The sequence below is a fragment of the Canis lupus genome, unplaced genomic scaffold (genome assembly GCF_011100685.1).
Source record: "Canis lupus familiaris isolate Mischka breed German Shepherd unplaced genomic scaffold, alternate assembly UU_Cfam_GSD_1.0 chrUn_S1517H1701, whole genome shotgun sequence".
Lineage (NCBI taxonomy): Eukaryota > Metazoa > Chordata > Mammalia > Carnivora > Canidae > Canis > Canis lupus.
The window spans coordinates 94,774-113,715 of record NW_023330354.1 but is presented as its reverse complement, the minus strand read 5'-3'; the positions used below and the strand labels follow the sequence as shown (position 1 = coordinate 113,715).

Sequence of the window (18,942 nt, the reverse complement as noted above, 5' to 3'; positions counted from 1 at the left end):
CTTTAACTTTTGGTTTTGCTGTGTTGGAGTGTAGAATTTGAAATAAATGCAAGATAGAACTCAAAAGACAAGAACAAGGGTATAGTATAAAAATTCCTTTACTAATTTTTTTCGTATATATAAGAATGCTAGCTCTTACTCTAAACAATTGCCATTCAAGTAAAATTAATGGCAGAAGACTATATAATACTGAAGAATATTCTTTCAAACTATAGTGTACCAATAAATAAGTTGGTCATAAAACTATAGATCTCGCTTGGTTGTATGTTTACAAATCTTTGAAGGTCTCTTTTAAGTTTTTCCTTTCAGAAGGCAGTGCATCCGTTCTTTCTGCATTATACTTATATGACTCTAAAGTTATCCTACTGTCCCTTGAAAATTACTAAGGAAAAGGAGGGGATGGGGTTGGTGGACAATGTTTTGCAAAATTATTTAATTCCTGTTGAAGATCTTTAAGTCAGGCAAGAGGGAAGGTTATAGGAATATCAGATTTTATTGATCTACCAATACCTGAAATGAAACTCAAGTAGTTTTGAGTCAAGATAATATAGGGGCATGGTTATTTTTATGAAGTTTGGTGGAGCATACTGTTGGAAAGACTCTTTCAGCAATCCATGCAGAATGTAGATCAGAGCGATGAGAAAAAGGGTGCCTGGGTAGTTCAGTTGTTTAGGCATCTGCCTTCGGCTTGGGTTGTGATCCCAGGGTCCTGGGATCGAGCCCCACATTGAGCCTGCTTCTCCTTCCTCCTCTCTCTCTGCCTTTCTCTCTCTCTCTCTCTCTCTCATGACTAAATAAAATATTTTTAAAAAGAGAGTTGAGAAAAATCAGGGACATTGTTGGGTTGTGATATGTTGGCAAGGTAGCTGTACTCTGACTCATCACAAACCTACATGAGCATCTATACTATACCAAGAGATTCAGTAAATAATAAAATGTGATGATTTTCCTCAAGAAGCTGAGTCCTTTGGGTAAGAAATAGTTTGTATATAGTAGGGTTGTACTGTAATTAGAATAGAGGTCTAAACAAGGTGTTGTTACAACTCTAAGGATTGGAGAATGTGTTCTTTAGAAGGTAGATAATTTTTTTTTTAAAAAGAAGAAGGTAGATAATTTCTCAGCAGGAATTTCTTAAATTTTTTTGTTTTTGTTACAAGAATTATCTATTGAAAGTTTTGACAGGGATTACCAGTTGTAAACCTGTCTCTGAATAGATAAAGACTATTACCAATCTACATGGTTTAAGAACTTTATCTAGGGATTGCCTGGGTAGCTCAGCAGTTTAGAGCCTGCCTTCGGCATAGGGCATGATCCTGGAGTCCTGGGATCGAGTCCCCATCGGGCTTCCTGCATGGAGCCTGCTTCTCCTTCTGCCTGTGTCCCTGCCTCTCTCTCTGTATGTCTCTCATGAATAAATAAATAAATGAAATCTTATCAAAAAAAGAACTTTATCCATATAACTCCTATAATCATGAAAACCAATCTAAGGAGTCACTATTACTAGCCTCATTTTATAGACTTTCTTAACAGTTTGTGTCCATTCAGGAGACAGAAACCACACTAGAAATGTGAACAAGGAAAATGTAATAAAAAGAATAACTATGTAATTTTAAAGAGTAGTTATGTACAACGAGAAACAAAAACAAAACAATAGGAAGAGAGGAATGACAGATGTGAGGGGCAACTTACTACTTCTAGTTCTGAGACAGACAGTCCAAGGGAGGCATCATTTTGGATGAGAGCACCCCCCCCATATCCAAAAAATGAGTTTTAGACTTTATTGGAGAGGGTGTGTTACTGGGACCCATTGGAAGGTAGAAAAATTTGCCGGGATATTGTGACCTAGATTTGGTTAGTAGCTGGTAGGGAAAGGGAGAATTTATTCATCAGGATGCCTGTAAAACTCACTGAAGGAGGACTGTAACTGGGTTGCTTTAAATTGCTAGCAGTCACAGGGCCAAAGCAAACAATCCAAAAAAAAAAACAAAAAAACAAAACAAAACAAAAAAAAAAAAACAACAAAGAAAAGAAAAGAAAAGAAAAGAAAAGAAAAGAAAAAAGAAAAGGAAAACCAATAAGTGCACTGGAACCAAAAGGAGAAGCTTCCTACACGCTGTGTTTTGTGGTATCTGACTTGTGCTGTCTGCTAACAAAGCCAAACACTGTAGGAGCTATTCAGAAGAGAAATGTGTATCTGTGTATGCATACCACTACTTCTTTATTCATTAACTTACTGATGGACACTTAGGTTGTTTCCATGTCTTGGCTTTTGTAAATACTACTGCTGTGACAATGCGGGTGCAGGTATCTTTTTGCATTAGTGTTTTTGTTTCCTTCAGTATATTCTCAGAGGTGGAATTGCTAGATCCTAACTAGATCTTTTTTTTTTTTTTTTTTTTTTTTTAGGATTCTCCATGCTGTTTTCCATATTGGATGCATGAATTTACAATCCTATCAGCAAGGATTCCCTTTCCACTACAGCCATGCCAATAATTGTTCTCTTTTGGTAGAACCCACTCTTTTTCTTTTTTTGCTTCATGTAGGCAACCCTTTTTCTTTTTTAAAAAATTAAATTGAATTAGCCAACATGTAGTACATACTTAGCTGCAGATGCAGGGTTCGATAATTTATCAATTGCATAGTAGCAATTCTAACAGGTGTGAAGGGATATTGTAGCTTTAATTTGCATTTCCCTAATGACTAGTGATGTCGAATGTCTTTTTTTTAAGATTTTATTTTTTTATTCATAGGAGACACACAGAGGCAGAGACAGAAGCAGGCTCCCTGCAGGGAGCCTAATGTGGGACTGATTCCCAGGATCCTGGGATCATGCCCTGAGCCAAGGGCTGACCCTTAACCCCTGAGCCACCCAGGCATCCCTGTTGAATGTCTTTTCCCATGTGCTTGTTGACCCTTTATATATCTTCTTAGGAGAAATGTCTATGCATGTTCTTTGCCATTTCTTAATGGACTTATTTGGTTTTTGCTATTGAATTTCATGAGTTATGTTTTGTATAGTGATCCCTTAGAAGATAAATGGTTTATAAATGCTTTTTTACCAGTTTGTAGGTAGTCTTTTCACTTTGTGGATAGTTTCTGTAGAGTGCAAAAGATTTTTAGTGTAGTCATACTACATTAGTTATTTTTGACTTTGTTGCTTTTGCATGAGATGTTGTAGCAAAAAAATGATCCCTAAGACCCATGTCAAGGAAATTTGGTCCTATGTTTTATTTTTGGAATTTCGTGTCTCACACTTAAGTCTTAATCCATTTTTGGTTAATATTTATAAGTGGTGTAAGATATGGGTCCAATTTCATTCTTTTACATGTGAATATTTAGTTACCCCAGCATCATTTATTGAACAGATTGTCCTTTCTTCATACAGTATTCTTGTCTTCCCTGTCAAATATTTGTTGACTTTATGTGTTTGGGTCTATTTTTTGGGTTTCTATTCTTTCTATTGACCCCTTATCCATTTTTGTGCCAGTACCATAATGTTTTGGTAACTAGAACTTTATAGTATGGCTGGAAATCAGGAAGACTGATGCCTCCTGCTTTGTTCTTTTTTCTCGGGATTTCTTTGCCTATTTGAGATCTCTTTTGGTTCCATATAAATTTTAGGAGCAGTTTCCTTCGGGGAAAAAAAGCCATTGGAATCTTGATAGGGATTTCATTGACTCTATGGATGGCTTTTGGTAGTATTGACATTTTAATAGTATTAATTTTTTTAATCCACAGTTTGTGTCTTCCTGGATTGCTTTTATCAATGCCTTCTAGTTTTCAGGGTAGATATCTTTCACTTTCTCAGTTAAACTTATTCCTAAGTATGTTACTGTTTTTGATGCAATTGCAAAATGGGATAAGTTTCTTTTCAGAAAATCTGCTGTTGCTATGTAGAAATTCTTTTAAATTTTGTATGCTGATTTTGTGTCCTGTAACTTTATTGCATTTGTTGGTTGGTGTAACAGGCTTTTGGTTGAGTTTTTAGGATTTTCTTTATATAAAAACAAATCATCTTCAAACAGAGACCATACATTAAAAAAAAAAATTCTGGGGATCCCTGGGTGGCGCAGCGGTTTGGCGCCTGCCTTTGGCCCAGGGCGCGATCCTGGAGACCCGGGATCGAATCCCACGTCGGGGTCCCGGTGCATGGAGCCTGCTTCTCCCTCTGCCTATGTCTCTGCCTCTCTCTCTCTCTGTGACTATCATAAATAAATAAAAAATTAAAAAAAATTCTGATGGCATTTATTTAGTTAGCTAGTTACTGATTGCTCTAGCTAGGACTTTTATTTCTATATTGCATAGGAATGGTGAGAGTGGGCACCTTATCTTGTTGCTGATCTTGGAAGAAAAGCTTTCAACCTTTCACCACTGAGTGTGATATCAGCTATGGGCTTGGCATATATGGCTTTTAGTATATTGAGGTATGTTATTTCCATACCTAATTTGTTAACTGTTTTTTCATAAATGTTGGATTTTGTCAAATGCTTTTTCTGTGTCTATTGAGATGATCATAGGATTCTTTTCTTTCATTCTATTAATGTGATGTATCACATTGATCGATTTCCATATTTTGAACCATCCTTTCAACCCAGGGATAAATCCCACTTGAATATGGTCAATTATCCTTCTAATGATTCTTTTGATAGGCCGCTGAATTTTTTTTAAAAATTTTACTTGAGAGAGTAAGAGAGAAAGCACAAACCAAGTGAGGGGCAGAGGAGCCTGATGCAGGGCTCACTCTCAGAACCCTGAGATCATGACCTAAGCTGAAGGCAGATGCTTAACTGACTGAGCCACCCAGGTGCCCCATAGGCTACTGAATTCTTTGTTAGTACTTTGTTGAGAATTTTTGCATCTATAATCATTAGGATATTGGCCTGTAGTTTTCTTTTCTTTCTAGTAGCATTCTTTTCTGATTTTGTTATCAGGATAATGCTAGCCTCCTAAAATGAGTTTGAGAGTGTTCCTTCATTATTAATTTTATGGAGAATTTGATAAGTATTGATTTTAAATCTTAATTTAAATGTTTGGTAAAATTCACAGTGAATCCATCTGGTCCTGGACTTTTCTTCTTTGGGACATTTTTTTTTTTTACTCAACATATATTTATTGAGCACTTTTTATATGCCAGGAATGAGCACTGATCAAAATGACAAAAAGTCTTTGCCCTAGGTGAGTTTATATTTAAGAAGAGGAGGGACGCCTGGATGGCTCAGCAGTTGAGCATCTGCCTTTGGCTCAGGGTGTGATCCTGGAGTCCTGGGATTGAGTCCCACATTGGGCTTCCTGCATGGAGCCTGCTTCTCTCTCTTCCTGTTTTTCTGCCTCTCTGTGTGTGTGTCTCTCATGAATAAATAAATAAAATCTTTAAAAAAATTTAAGAAGTGGAATGTAGGCTATTAAAGAAGTAAAATGTTTATAGTATGGAGAAAAACTAATCAGGTAATGATAATAGGGAGATACTCATGTGGGGAGGGAGGTTGCAGCTTTAAAAAATTATTTATTTTAAAAATTCCACTATAGTTAACATACAGTGTTATATTAGTTTCAAGTATACAATAAAGCGATTCAGGAACTCTATACATTACTTAGTGCTCATCATAATGAATGTACTCTTAATCCCCTTCACTCATTGCTCATATCTTCCCACCTACCTCCCCTCTGTCAACCACCAGTTTGTTTTCTATATTTAAAAGTCTGTTTTAGGGATCCCTGGGTGGCGCAGCGGTTTAGCGCCTGCCTTTGGCCCAGGGGGCGATCCTGGAGACCGGGGATCGAGTCCCACGTCGGGTTCCCGGTGCATGGAGCCTGCTTCTCCCTCTGCCTGTGTCTCTGCCTCTCTCTCTCTCTCTCTCTCTCTCTCTGTGACTATTATAAATAAATTTTTTAAAAAAGTCTGTTTTAGGTATGTCTTTTTTGTTTTGTTTCTTAAATTCCACATGTGAGTGAAATCATATGGGATTTATCTTTCTCTGACTTATTTCATTTAGCATTATACCCTCTAAGATCATTCCATGTTGTTGCAAATGGCAAGATTTCTTTTTTTTCTTTATGGCTGGGTAATATTCTAGTGTGTTTGTGTGTGTGTGTGTGTGTGTGTGTGTGTGTCCACCACCTCTTCTTTTTTTAAGATTTTATTTATGAGAGAGAGAGAGAGAGAGAGAGAGAGACGGGGGCGGGGAGCAGAGACACAGCGACACAGGCAGAGGGAGAAGCAGGGAGAGAGCCCGATGTGGTACTCGGTCCCGGGACCCCAGGATCATGCCCTGGGCCAAAGGTGGCGCTAAACCGCTGAGCCACCTGGGGATCCCCACAACCTCTTCTTATCCTTTCACCTATTGATGGATGCTTGAACTGCTTCAATAATTTGGCTATTAAAAATAATATTTCAGCAAACATAGGGATGCATGTATCTTTCAAATTAGTGTTTTCATATTCTTTGGGTAAATACCCAGCAGTGGAATTACTGGATCATATAGAACTTCTATATTTAATTTTGTGAGGAAATCCCAAGTTGTTTACCACAATGGATGCACTTGAGTTTGCATTCGCACCATTATTGCACAAAAGTTCCTTTTTCTTCATATACTTGCCAACATCTGTTTCCTGTGTTGTTAATTTTAGCCATTCTGACCCATGTGAGGTAATATCTCATTGCAGTTTTGATTTGCATTTCCCTGATGGTGAGTGATGTTGAGCATCTTTTCATGTGTCTGTGGGCCATCTGCATATCATCTTTGGAGAAATGTTTGTTCATGTCTTCTGCCCATTTTTAAATTGGATTGGTTTTTTTGGCATTCAGTGTGGAAGTTCTTTATATATTTTGGATATCCCTTATCAGATATGTCATTTGTAAATATCTTCTCTCATTCAGTAGGTTGTCTTTTCTTGGTGGTTTCCTTTGCTATGCACAAGTTTTTATTTTGATGTAGTTGCAATAATTTATTTTTGTTCTTATTTCTCTTGCTTTAGAGACATATCTAGAAAAATGTTTCTGTGGCTGATATCAGATATGTTGTCTTCTGGGATTTTTATGGTTTCAAGTCTCCCAATTAGGTCCTTAATCCATTGTGAGTTTATTTTTGTGTATGGTGTAGGTCCAACTTCATTCATTTGCTTGTAGCTGTTGGATGTGAGGGCGATCTGGCTGCGACACCTGTCACCCCATTGATCACCAGGGTTGATCGGCGATCTGGCTGGCTAGGCGGGTGTCCCCTTCCTCTCTCACTGCTCCATGTGCGTCCCTCCCGAAGCTGGGTGCTCGGTGGAAGACGACGACCATCCCCGATAGAGGAGGACCGATCTTCGGTCAAGGGTACACGAGTAGCTGCGCTCCCCTGCTAGAACCTCCAAACAAGCTCTCAATGTCCAGTTTTCCAGCACCTTTTAGTTAAGAGACTCTTTCCCATTGCATATTCCTGCCTCCTTTGTTGTAGATTAATTAACCTAATAACTGCAGGCTTATTTCTGGGCCCTCTGTTCTGTTCTTGATCCATGTGCCTATTTTTGTGCCAGTACTATATGATTTTCATTACTACAGCTTTGCAATATAACTGGAAATCTAGGATTGTGCTACTTCTAGTTCTGTTTTTCTTTTTCAAGATTGCTTTGGCTCTTTGGGGTTTTTTGTGGGTCCATACAAATTTTAGGATTATGTAGGTCTGTGAAAAGTGCTGTTGGTAGATGGAGATTTTATTAAATCTGTAGATTGCTTTGCATCCTGTGGTCATTTTAACAATGTTTATTCCCCCTTGGGGCATTTTTGATTACTTATTCAATCATCTAACTAGTAGATGGTCTAGTTGCATTTTCTAATTTTTCCTGATTCATTCTTGGTAAGTTGTGCATTTCAGATAATTTTTTTCATTTATTCTATGTTGTGTAGTATATTGGTATATTGTTAAGATCTTTGTATTTCTGTAGTATCACTTGTAATGTGCTTTTTTACATTTATAATTTTATTGATTTGGGTCCTTTGCCTTTTCTTTGTTAGTGTACGTAAGGGTTTGCCTAAGGGTTTATTTATCTTTTCAAAGAACCAGCTCTTACTTTGGCTATTCCTTTCTATTGTTTTTCTATTCTCTATTTCATTTATGTTTACTTTCATTTTTATTTCTTCTAATTTTGGACTCAGTTCCACTTTTTCTGGTTCCTTAAGGCTTAGAGACTTAGGTTACTTATTTAGGATCTTTTTTTGCTTCTTAATGTAGATGTTTATTGCTGTGAACTTCCAATTAGAATTGCTTTTATTATAGCCCACAAGTTCTGGTATGTTGTACTTTCATTTTTGTTTGTCTCAAAAAATAAAAAATAAAAAAACCTTTTCTATTTCTCCTTTAACTATCAATTGATCAAATGGTTTTAAGGAGAGTGTTATTTAATTTGCATATGGTCATGAGTTTTCCAGCTTTCCTGTTGGGATTGATTTTTAATTTCATGCACTGTAGTCAAAAAAGATATTTGGTGTAATTTCAGTCTTCCTGAGTTTGCTAAGACTTGTTTTGTGGCAAAGTTTATGGTCTGTTCTAAAAAGTATTCCCTGCCTGCTTGATAAAAATATCTGTTCTGCCATTGTTGAAGAGAATGTTCTATGTATGTGTTAGGTCTGTTTGGTCTGTAATGTTTTTTAGGTATACTGTTTCCTGATTGGTTTTCTGGATGATCTATCCATTGCATTACTGTTGATTTCTCCTTTGAGCTTTGTCAGTTTCTGCCTTATATATATTCAGGTATTCCAACGTTATGCACAAAATATTTACAATTGTTGTTATCTTATTAAAGCAATGGCCATTTTCTCATTATATAATAACCTTCTTTATCTCATATCATTTTTATAATACATGTAATGTAAGTAAATTTAGTGCCAGTAATTTAGTGCCATTTGCTTGAAACGTCTTTTTTCATCCCTTTATTCTGTGTGTCTTTGAGGGTAAAGTGAGTCTTTTTTAGGCACCATAATGTTGGGTATGGTTTTTAATCCATTTAGCCATTTTGTGGCTTTTAATTGAAGAAATCTGTTTACAACTAAAGTAATTATTTATAGATAAGGATTTATTATTGCCATTTTGTTCATTATTTTCTGGTTATTTTGTACACCCATTATTTCTTATTTAAACCTGTTACTTTTTTAGGGTGTGTTTTGATGTCTTTTGGTATCATTGTGCTTTGAGTTCCTATCTATGTTTTATGTAATTACTAAAGGATTTTCCTAGTAATTACAATGAGGCTTACATATAATATCTTAAACTTATAACACCTCATTTTAAACTGATACAACTTTGATAAAATTGATAACCTTTACACTTTTACTCCCTCTCCTCCTTTTTGGTTATCGCTTTTACATTGTGTAATAACAGATTAACATGGTTATTTTTAGTACATTTTTTAAAACTTCAGCTAGAGTTTTAAGTGAATTAACTATCCCTGTTACCATATTGCAGAATATATGACTGTATGTTTACCATTACCACTGAGATTTTTGCTATCTTTTTATCTTTTTGTGATAATTATTGTTCCTTTACTTAAAGAACTTCCATTAGCATCTTTTGTAAGGTAGATATAGTGATAAGGAACTCCTTTACTGGTTATTTGCTCAGGGAAGTCTTTATCCTTGCTTTGTTTCAAGGGACAGTTTAGCCAATATAGAATAATACTTGGTTGACAGTTATTTTCCTCCAATAGTTTGAGTATGTCATCCCATTCCTTGATTAAAATGTTTTGTTTTGATTTTTGACTAAAATGTTTTTGTGAGAAATGTGTTAATAATCTTTTGGGTGTTCCTTTGTGCGTAACTTTTTCCTGCACTGCTCTTAAAATTCTTTCTTTGTCTTTGACTTTTGGCAGTTTGACTATAATGTGTCTCAGTGTAGCCCTATTCAGGTTCATCCTATTTGAGGTCCTCTGGACCTGATGAATCTGGATGTTCATTTTTTCCCCTAGATTAGGGGACATTTCAGCCATTACTGGTCTTTCTCCCTTTCTTGTCTCCTTCAGGAAATTCCTATAATGCAAATGTCATTCCTTTTGATTGTGATTCATAATTCCCATAGGATTTTTCACTCTCTGTCATTCTTTTTTCATTTTGCTCCTCTAGATTATTTTCCATGACTTCTCTTTCAAGTTACTGATTCCCTCTTCTGCATGGTTGAGTCTACTTTTGACATTTTCTGTTGAATTCTTCAGTTTACTTATTTTTCAAATCTAAGAATTATATTTGGATTTGTTTTTGATGATTGCTCTTTCAAAGTTCTCATTTTTATTATTCATTATTTTCCTAATTTCATTTGCTTTTCTGTGTGTGTCTGTGTTTGTGTGTTTTGTAGTTCACTAACTTCCTAAAGGTGGTTCACTTTGAATTCTTTCTGACAGTTCCTAGATCTCCATTTATTAAGGTTTAGCTTTTGGATCTTTATGAGTTTATTTTGGTGGTGTCCTATTTACCTGATTTTTTTGTGTGTGTGTGTGATCTTTGATTCCTGATGTTGGAATCTGTGCATTTAAGTAATTGGGCTCCAATTCCATACTTGACAAGTTTGCTTTGGCAGAGACACTTCTTCACCATTCAGCTCAGTTTCAGTTTCTGGGCATTTGCTGGTAATTTCTTTGGGCAAATGGGGTCTGCTATTGTGGTCTTTTCTTGGATGGGGCCATGCTTCATACTTTAAGGTCAGGGATAGGAGATGTTCCAGTGACTGAGAGAGTTGTATAGGACTGCCAGCTTGGTTCCCTCCCTAAGAAAAGCTATAGGATGGGCTTTGCAGTTGCCTGGCTTCTCTACAATTGTTTGGATTCTCTCCTAATCTGGTTAGGCTTCATCGATGGTCTGGACTGGCTACTATATTCAGCAGTAGATAAGACTATGAATTAGTTTCCCTTCCCTAGCACGACAGCAGATAGAACCAGGGTCTGTATAGCTCATTGTTGGTGGACCCGAATCAGTGTAGTGTCTGCACTGAGTTGCTTGGTCAGGTGAGGCCACTGGTTTTGCTCTGCAGACTGGGGAAGCCACAGGCTATGCTCTTTGTTCAAATGCCACTGTAGGTAGGGCTGTTGGATGGGCTACAGAGCTTTCCTTGTCCTTTGGTTAGATTCTCTGGTTGGATAGACTGATGGCATTCAACAATGAGCAGGGTTATGAATTAGATTCCCTGTCTGGGTGCAGTGGGAGAAGCAGTTAAAGCTGCTATTGTTCTTTGTTTGTTGTTTCAACTCAGGCTGATCCATTCCCCAAGTTCCCTGACCAAACAGGGCCGCTGTACAACTTCAATTCTACCAGCTTCTCAGCTTGACTGCTATTGGGTCACAAAGCTTTCAGGAGTTTTCTCCAGCCCTTCTTGTCAAATTGGACTAGAAGATACTCTCCACAGTCGAGGAAGGGAGCTGTGATTCAGTTCCCTGCCTGGGCTTAGGCAAACTTGGCTCTATGGTCAACAGTATTCATTTGATCAGAATAAATAAGATCTATATTCTGCTAATTCCCTGGTCAGAGTATATATCCATCTTGGTTCTGATAATGAGGAAAGCCGCTGGTTGGTATTATTACTTGGACACTGCAAGTATGGACTTGGTCGGCCAAGGTCGTATGCTACTTGTTACAAGCCTCTCTCCTATTCTTTGTCACAGTTAGAATCCCAGTGTTTGAACCTTATAGTTTTCCAGCAATCCCTGTGTAGGCATGAGATCAGAGTAGGGGTTCAAACAAAGCAGCCACAGTGCTGAGTTGGGGGGCTGGCTATTCCCCCCTGTGCTCTCTTTTCCCACTGGAAGAATTGGAGGCTCAGTTGAGACCTCAGGTTGGTGCTGAAATGGCCTGGATTTGGGGGGGAGAAGTGCAGCCAGCGTGTGGCCCCTTCTCTTCCTATGCAGTTTGTCTTGGCCTCTGAGGTGTGGGGAGTACCTCACCATCATGTTCTAGGGTTCTTTCAATGTTGTCTTGCTCTTGAATAGTTGTTCATTTGTTTTGGGAGGGGAGTGAAGTCAGGAATATCCTATGTTGCCATCTTGGTGATGTGATTCTTCATGTTCTTTTTTTTAAATAAAAAGAATATCCTTTCCCTTTAGTAATTATTTATTTAATCACATTATATTTAATAAGATAGTTGAAAAGAGGATAGGAGACCATGATTTGGCTGTGGACCCATGATCATAGTGAATTGAGTTAGAAAATTAGCAAATGAGGGGATCCCTGGGTGGCGCAGCGGTTTGGCGCCTGCCTTTGGCCCAGGGCGCGATCCTGGAGACCTGGGATCGAATCCCACATCAGGCTCCCAGTGCATGGAGCCTGCTTCTCCCTCTGCCTCTCTCTCTCTCTGTAACTATCATAAATAAATAAAAAAAATTTTTTTAAATAAAAAAAAAGAAAATTAGCAAATGAGCTCCAAATTTCTAGAGTATTTATTTTTATTTCTTTGTCTGATTTTTTGGCAGAGTTAATGTTATACTGTGGATCTGTTTTATTTATAGAAATTGTTTTTTTTACCCCATTTTTATGAATCTATGTGTTAAAAATTCTGACACTTGAGTTGAGGAAAAGACAAAGAGTTCAGGAGAATAAGAGTAGGGGTCTTTGTTTTGCAGCAAAGGGAGAGAAGCCCATGGATTTTAGGCTGAGAGTCTGGTGGTGGACTGACTGACATATCAGTTTCTCCACAGAGAACCTTAATTGCTTGACAAAACAGGCGTTTCCTATGAGGAGAAAAACACAATACCACCCTGAGGATTTCTATTCATAAACATAAATCCTCCTTAAAAGGAATACTGGCAATCTAGAATTTCAGATATTTAATATTTTTAATGAAATTTATCCTAATTTTCTCATTTTTGTAAGCATCTGTAACCCAACTCGATTTCTCTTTCTTTTAGATGAGACTATTACTTACCTCCAAAGAGTTATTAAATTTGCCATGGATTTAGGTTTTGGGTGCTTCTAAAATATCTCCAAACTTTTTAGGAAAAAGAATACCAAACATATGTTTTAACACAATTTTGGCACGAAAAAAGAATTTTTTTCAAAAATTGGGGATTTCAAAACTAGAGGTTATAGCAATTTGCAGATTATTGAGAATCTTGATTATTTAATTGAATGTTTCCTTATTTAAAATACTAAACTACAACTACTTTAATTCAACCTAAGTGTATTTTATGAAGCCTATCTTCCTGCCACCTTGCCCCCCACCCATTTTTTTCCCTTAAGGGTCACTATGTTAAAAAAACAGTCAAAGAAGGGGGATCCCTGGGTGGTGCAGCGGTTTGGCGCCTGCCTTTGGCCCGGGGCACGATCCTGGAGACCCGGGATCGAATCCCACGTCGGGCTCCCAGTGCATGGAGCCTGCTTCTCCCTCTACCTGTGTCTCTGCCTCTCTCTCTCTCTCTGTGACTATCATAAATAAATAAAAGTTAAAAAAAATTTAAAAAAAAAAAAAAACAGTCAAAGCAACAAAATAGAAATGTTCTAGTTTGTCTGTGCTTAAAGTGCATTTTGAAATTTGCTTTTAATCCTCTCATGGTCATGAAGATACTCTTCAGAAGTTTCTATTTTTGTGAAAACATATTAGCTTTCTCAGACTAAAATACACTGAGCTTGATTTAGTCCCAGAAAATAACCCATATACTGGAAAATGAAGATTTCATACATCAAATAGCACCAGTGGTGCATTTTCTCAAGTCTACGTTGTGTAAACAGGACATTTTTACATTATTTCGTTCTATTCTCCATGGTATAATGTAGATGAGAAAGCCAAAGTTTTCATAAACAACTCTGTACACAGTAAAGATATTTTAATATTCCCAAACAATATTTTTGATCACTGTAATTTATTTCTGCCTGCAAACTTTTGAGTCATGTGCTTTTTTTTTTTTGAGATCTAAACTATTTCTCATTTTCTACTTTATCTGTTCACAGGAAAACCACATAAGTCAATACTTAGCATTTGGATTCAGTAAAGGCTAAGCAAAGACAGGTGGAACAATATAGGAAAAAGGAGTGATTTATTATTTTTATGATGTTCATTTTCTTTTTTTTAATTTTTTTTATTTATTTATGATAGTCAGAGAGGGAGAGGCAGAGACACAGGCAGATGGAGAAGCAGGCTCCATGCACCAGGAACCCGACGTGGGATTCGATCCCGGGTCTCCAGGACCGCTCCCTGGGCCAAAGGCAGGCGCCAAACCGCTGCGCCACCCAGGGATCCCTGATGTTCATTTTCAAACTTAAAATACTAATTGTAGCTTTTCCTCAAACTACTATATCTGCTAAATATAGGAATGTTGGTTGGCATTTCTGTAGCTGAGATCTAAAAGAGAGTCTTGAATGAGTTTGTGTGTTGGTGCTTCGGAAGCCAGTTCCAGTAGTAACTGTATTCATGTTTTCATTAATTCATTACCCTCTGGTAGTAATTGTTCTATTCTGCATTGAGATTTAGGAATTTCTTTCATCCCATGTATGCTTTGGGAGAAAGCTTGAATTGCCCATCCCTTATGTTTTTTTGCTGTGAATATATTGAGCATGTGGATGTGTGTGTGTGTGTGTGTGTGTGTGTGTGTGTGTATGCGCGTCTTGGTCTTCTATTTAGGGCTGTGCTTTTTCTGCATATATTGTGAAAAAAATGTTTCAAGAAAGTGTTTTTTTGTGTGTGTGAGATTTGGCATTTTTAAACTTCATTACAGATTTAAAGTCTTCCTAAAATAGAAGATGGGGAATGAAGCGACTATTTTCCAGTTTATGCTCTTTTCTATAAACCTAACTGCAGAATAAACCTAAATTTGTTCATTATCGAGTATCTTATTTTTTATTAAGTGCATATTCATAAATAAGTCCTTGTAGAAAGAAGGGTATCTAGTTGTTTTCTTCTTAGTAAACTGGATTTTCATTGTCATCTTCATATTGTCCTCAAGTTATAATTTAGACACTGTTTGGCAGTGAACAAACACAGTCCCTCGACAGAAGTGATTGTAAAAGACTGGAATGAGAAGTTGTTGAGGTAAAAGTTTCATCGTTACTGTGACATAAAACCAAGAAATGGAGAAAAAGTCCATTCCTTCCCATTTATGGAGTCACTGATCACTGACTGGGGGAAAATATATATTTTTTTGTAGACAAGTAAAATCTGGTAAATAACCCATGGTATTTTGAAGAATCTTTGCTGTAGATAATATGTTGCTGGATTAGAGAAATTCAGGTCAGTAGAAATAAATAATAAAACATAAATTATATACTATGGAGTCAAGACAAAAAATAAAAGATTTTTCTTATTTGAAAATTCTATTGAGAATAAGATCCATATTTAATAAGAAAGTATTTTTCTATGATTATTCAAGATTAAATTTCAATAAGTTACATTATTAAGGATGTCTATGGAGAGAGTAGCTTTTTTTCCTGTGCCTTTTCTTTGAGCTCCTTTGGATTTTATTTTTCTGCAAGATCATTGTTCTTCACTCTAAAAGTTATAAATTAGAACTATAAGGGGCATTTTTTGTTTTTGTTTTTGCTTGTATGTCAGAACTTCTCAAGTCTTTTTCTTTTCTCCCGTAAGTATCGCTCTGGTCCATTTTGTTTCTATTTTCATACTAGCAGTGTGTATGAAAAGTATAAGAAGAGACAATGATCCTCCCCTAGTCAACACCAAGTTTCCTTAGCAGCCCATGTCTCCTTGCCTTGCAGAACTTTACCATGTAGATAGTGAAATTTACATTAGATTTTCGTAGAAAATTGCTGAACCTTACAAAAAAGTCTCCTTTAGTTTTGTTTTTTTTTTATCTTTTTTTTTTCAGTTGAGGTAAAAGTTTCAGTGTATGGAAAGCTGCGCGTGGCACACGCGCCCCTGTGTTCCCTCCCAGGAGCTCCCGAGGCCCCTCCCTCGGTGCCCACCCGCCTCTCCCCACCCCTGCAGAAGCCCGGACTGGAGCCCGCAGCACCTCCACAGTCCCCCCACCCTGCAGCAAGAGGTAACCCCAGCCGCGGGGCTGAGCTGGGGGGACAGACATCGCCTGTTTGCAAAGCTGACAGCCTTCGGTGCAGTACCATCTCAGAGAAACTTCCTTTCAAACAATGCTTTCTGGAGCTACAGACCAGGTTGGGCATAAGAAAGGGGCTTTGCAAGAAACTTCAGATCACATCTGACATGGTTTTCTACGGTCATCAGGTCAGCGTTTGAAGTTGCCGTCTCCAAGCAACTCAACTCAGTAAGGAAGGGAAGGCTTTATGTGGGTTCACACCTTCTCATAAAGCCTCACATACACACGAGAAAGATCTTAGACCTATTAAAGCCAAAACTGGAAGATTCCATAACACTGAGTTTATTTTTTTTTTTAATTTTTATTTATTTATGATAGTCACAGAGAGAGAGAGAGAGGCAGAGACACAGGCAGAGGGAGAAGCAGGCTCCATGCACCGGGAGCCCGACGTGGGACTCGATCCCGGGGCTCCAGGATCGCGCCCTGGGCCAAAGGCAGGCGCCAAACCGCTGCGCCACCCAGGGATCCCTGGATTCCGTAACACTGAGTTTTAAAGAAAACCTGCACGCCGCGGAACCAGAGTAGCAGATCAACCAGAGCAAGGGACACTGCAGAGTTTCGGCGGGTGCGACTTCGCTGGTTTTGTCCTGATGTGCGAGTCCAGCGCTCAGTCTGAGTCGCTGCAGTGGAGCTGGATCCGCCGAACTGCTGCTCCCGGACCGAGGAGCTGCTGCTGCTGAGCCGGGCGGCCCTCCCGAGGGCGCAGAGCCCGCTTTCTCCTCCTTGGCAGGCTTCTCGTTGTTGTTCAGCTGCCCACGGACGTCCTGCCGCGCGTCTCTGACTCCTTCTTTTCCTGAGCTAACTCCTCCTTGGACTTGGCCGCCTGCTTCTTCCCGCTCGTGGAGAAAGGCTCCCTTTGCTTTTCCTGTCAACAACACTTGACGCATCTCTCTAGCTCCCGCACAGTGGTGGGTTTCAGAGGCTCAAAGTCAATCTCTCTCTGCTCAGGCCTGGGTCCCTGAGCGAGGGCTCCGGGACTGGATGAAGTGGACCCCGCAGCCCCGTGTCCCCGGGCAGCCGGGTGGTCTAGGCTGAGCTGGCGCCCTCGGCCTAGCTCACGGGCAGGCCTTGCTCCTCCTCTCCGGGTCGTCGAGGCCGATGCCTGCTTGCCGCCCTGCTTCGGCTGCCTGCTGGCCTGGCTGCGCTGCCGGCCTTCTCGGCGGGAGCCCTCTTCGGTTGGGCCTGCTTGGCGGCGGGGCCCCCTTGGCCTTCTCGTCCTCAGACTTGGCCTTGTGCCTCTCCGTGTCCTCGTCTTCGTCCGCGTCCTCCTCCTTCTCCTCCTTTCCCTTCGGCTCCTTCTTCCTCTCTGGCTTGTTCCCGGGCCCGCGACAGGGCGGCGAGCTGCTCGTGCACAGCCTTCAGGTGCTCCTGCAGCTCCGCCAGCCGGGCCCGCTCCTCCTCCTCCTCCTCCTCCTCCTCCTCCTCCGAGCTCTCCTCGCTGCTGCGGCTGCTCTCGGCGCCCCTGCTCAGCACGGGGGCTGCGGGCGCAGGCAGGGCCGGCGCCTCCCCCGGCTCAGCCGGCATCTTAGCAAACCGCACCTCAAACACGGCCGCAGCTTCCTGGCCACGGCCACCACCTTGTGGCCTGGGGGTTGTACTGGTAACAGCTGGAGAACATGAACCGGATGTCAGCAGCGAAGCCCTGCGCGTCTGGGCACTCGCGACTGTCCGTCTTCTTGACAGTGCTGAGGTCCATCGGGTGCTCGGTGACGTCGTGGTAGTCGTGCAGCTCCAGGGCCTCGGCGTCCACCGGCTGGAGAAGGGCCAGGCGCAGGCCGCACGCTTCTTGCACGGCATTTCCTCGAGGACGCTGTCACAGTGCCGCGAGTGCTCGGCAGCTCGCCCTTCTGGCCCGCATGCTGAGGCACCTCGCCGTCCTCTAGATCCTTCCAGGGCGGTGCGATGGGGCGGCCCCCACTCTCTCGCCGAGCCCCCACCTCGGCCTGCTTGGGGTCTGACAATGGCGGCGGCGATTCGCTCCGGCTCGCGGATGGAGTGGGCGTCGTGGTGGCTGCTTTCCGCTTTGCACCCTTTTCCTTGACGACAGGCGCTGTGGGAGGGACCACAGGGATGATGGGCGTCGAGGGAGGGGGTGGGGCGGCGGCGGGGGCACAGGGACCGATGTGATGTTTGCAGTAATGGTTGGCAGAGGGGGGGCAGCAATGACAGGCGTCTGGAGACAGTGGGGGGACGCTCTGGAAGGGGGTTGCTGGGGAGACAGAGGACACGGCCACCACTTGCTGCCCACCTGCACTCCGGGTTCCTGCGCCGCGTTCCGGCCTTTGCCCTTCGGAGCAGGGGGTAATAATTCAACTTCGTCCTGGGGCACCTGGGCCACTCTCTGCAGAAAAATTTTCTCTAAGGCTTGGGCCGTTAGCACTGTGTCATCTGTGGGCTTGTTGTAAATGTAACAATTTGTAAACATGGTGTGGAAGTCCTGCATACATTCGCTGGCGCTCCAGTAATAATTATTTTCTAGTCTCTTCTGAATAGTCCCCATATCCATTGGGTGTTTATGATTTTATGGTAATCGGGCAGGTTTAGCTTGATTGCATCCACGGGCTGGTAGAAGGGCCAGGTGAGCTGGTGATTCCAGGGCGTCTTTACCACCACGTTCTGCGCGTACTGCAGCTGCTTGGTCTTGCGGCCAGGCTTGGCAGGGTTGGGGACCTCCCGCGGGTTCCCCGGGATCCCTGCGGGCGCGACCGTCCTGGTGGTGGACATCCTCCGCGGCTCGCTCACTGGCCGTCACAGCAGCGGCTCAGGGAGGCCCTCGCTTCCACTGCGCTCCTTTTGGAGGCCTGACATCCCCTTTGTAGGCCCAGCCAGGCAGCACTTGGCCTCGGCGGCTCCGACGGCCGTCCCTCTGCTCCCTATATATATTCTGGATAACAGTTCTTTATTAGATGGTTCTTTTGTAAATATTTT

General features: G+C 40.8%; 1 pseudogene; it reads right to left on the bottom strand.

Annotated features, from left to right (window-relative positions):
* Positions 1–18,738, bottom strand: part of LOC119869222 — a 50,545-nt pseudogene extending 31,807 nt beyond the window's left edge.
* Positions 18,739–18,942: the final 204 nt, after the last annotated feature.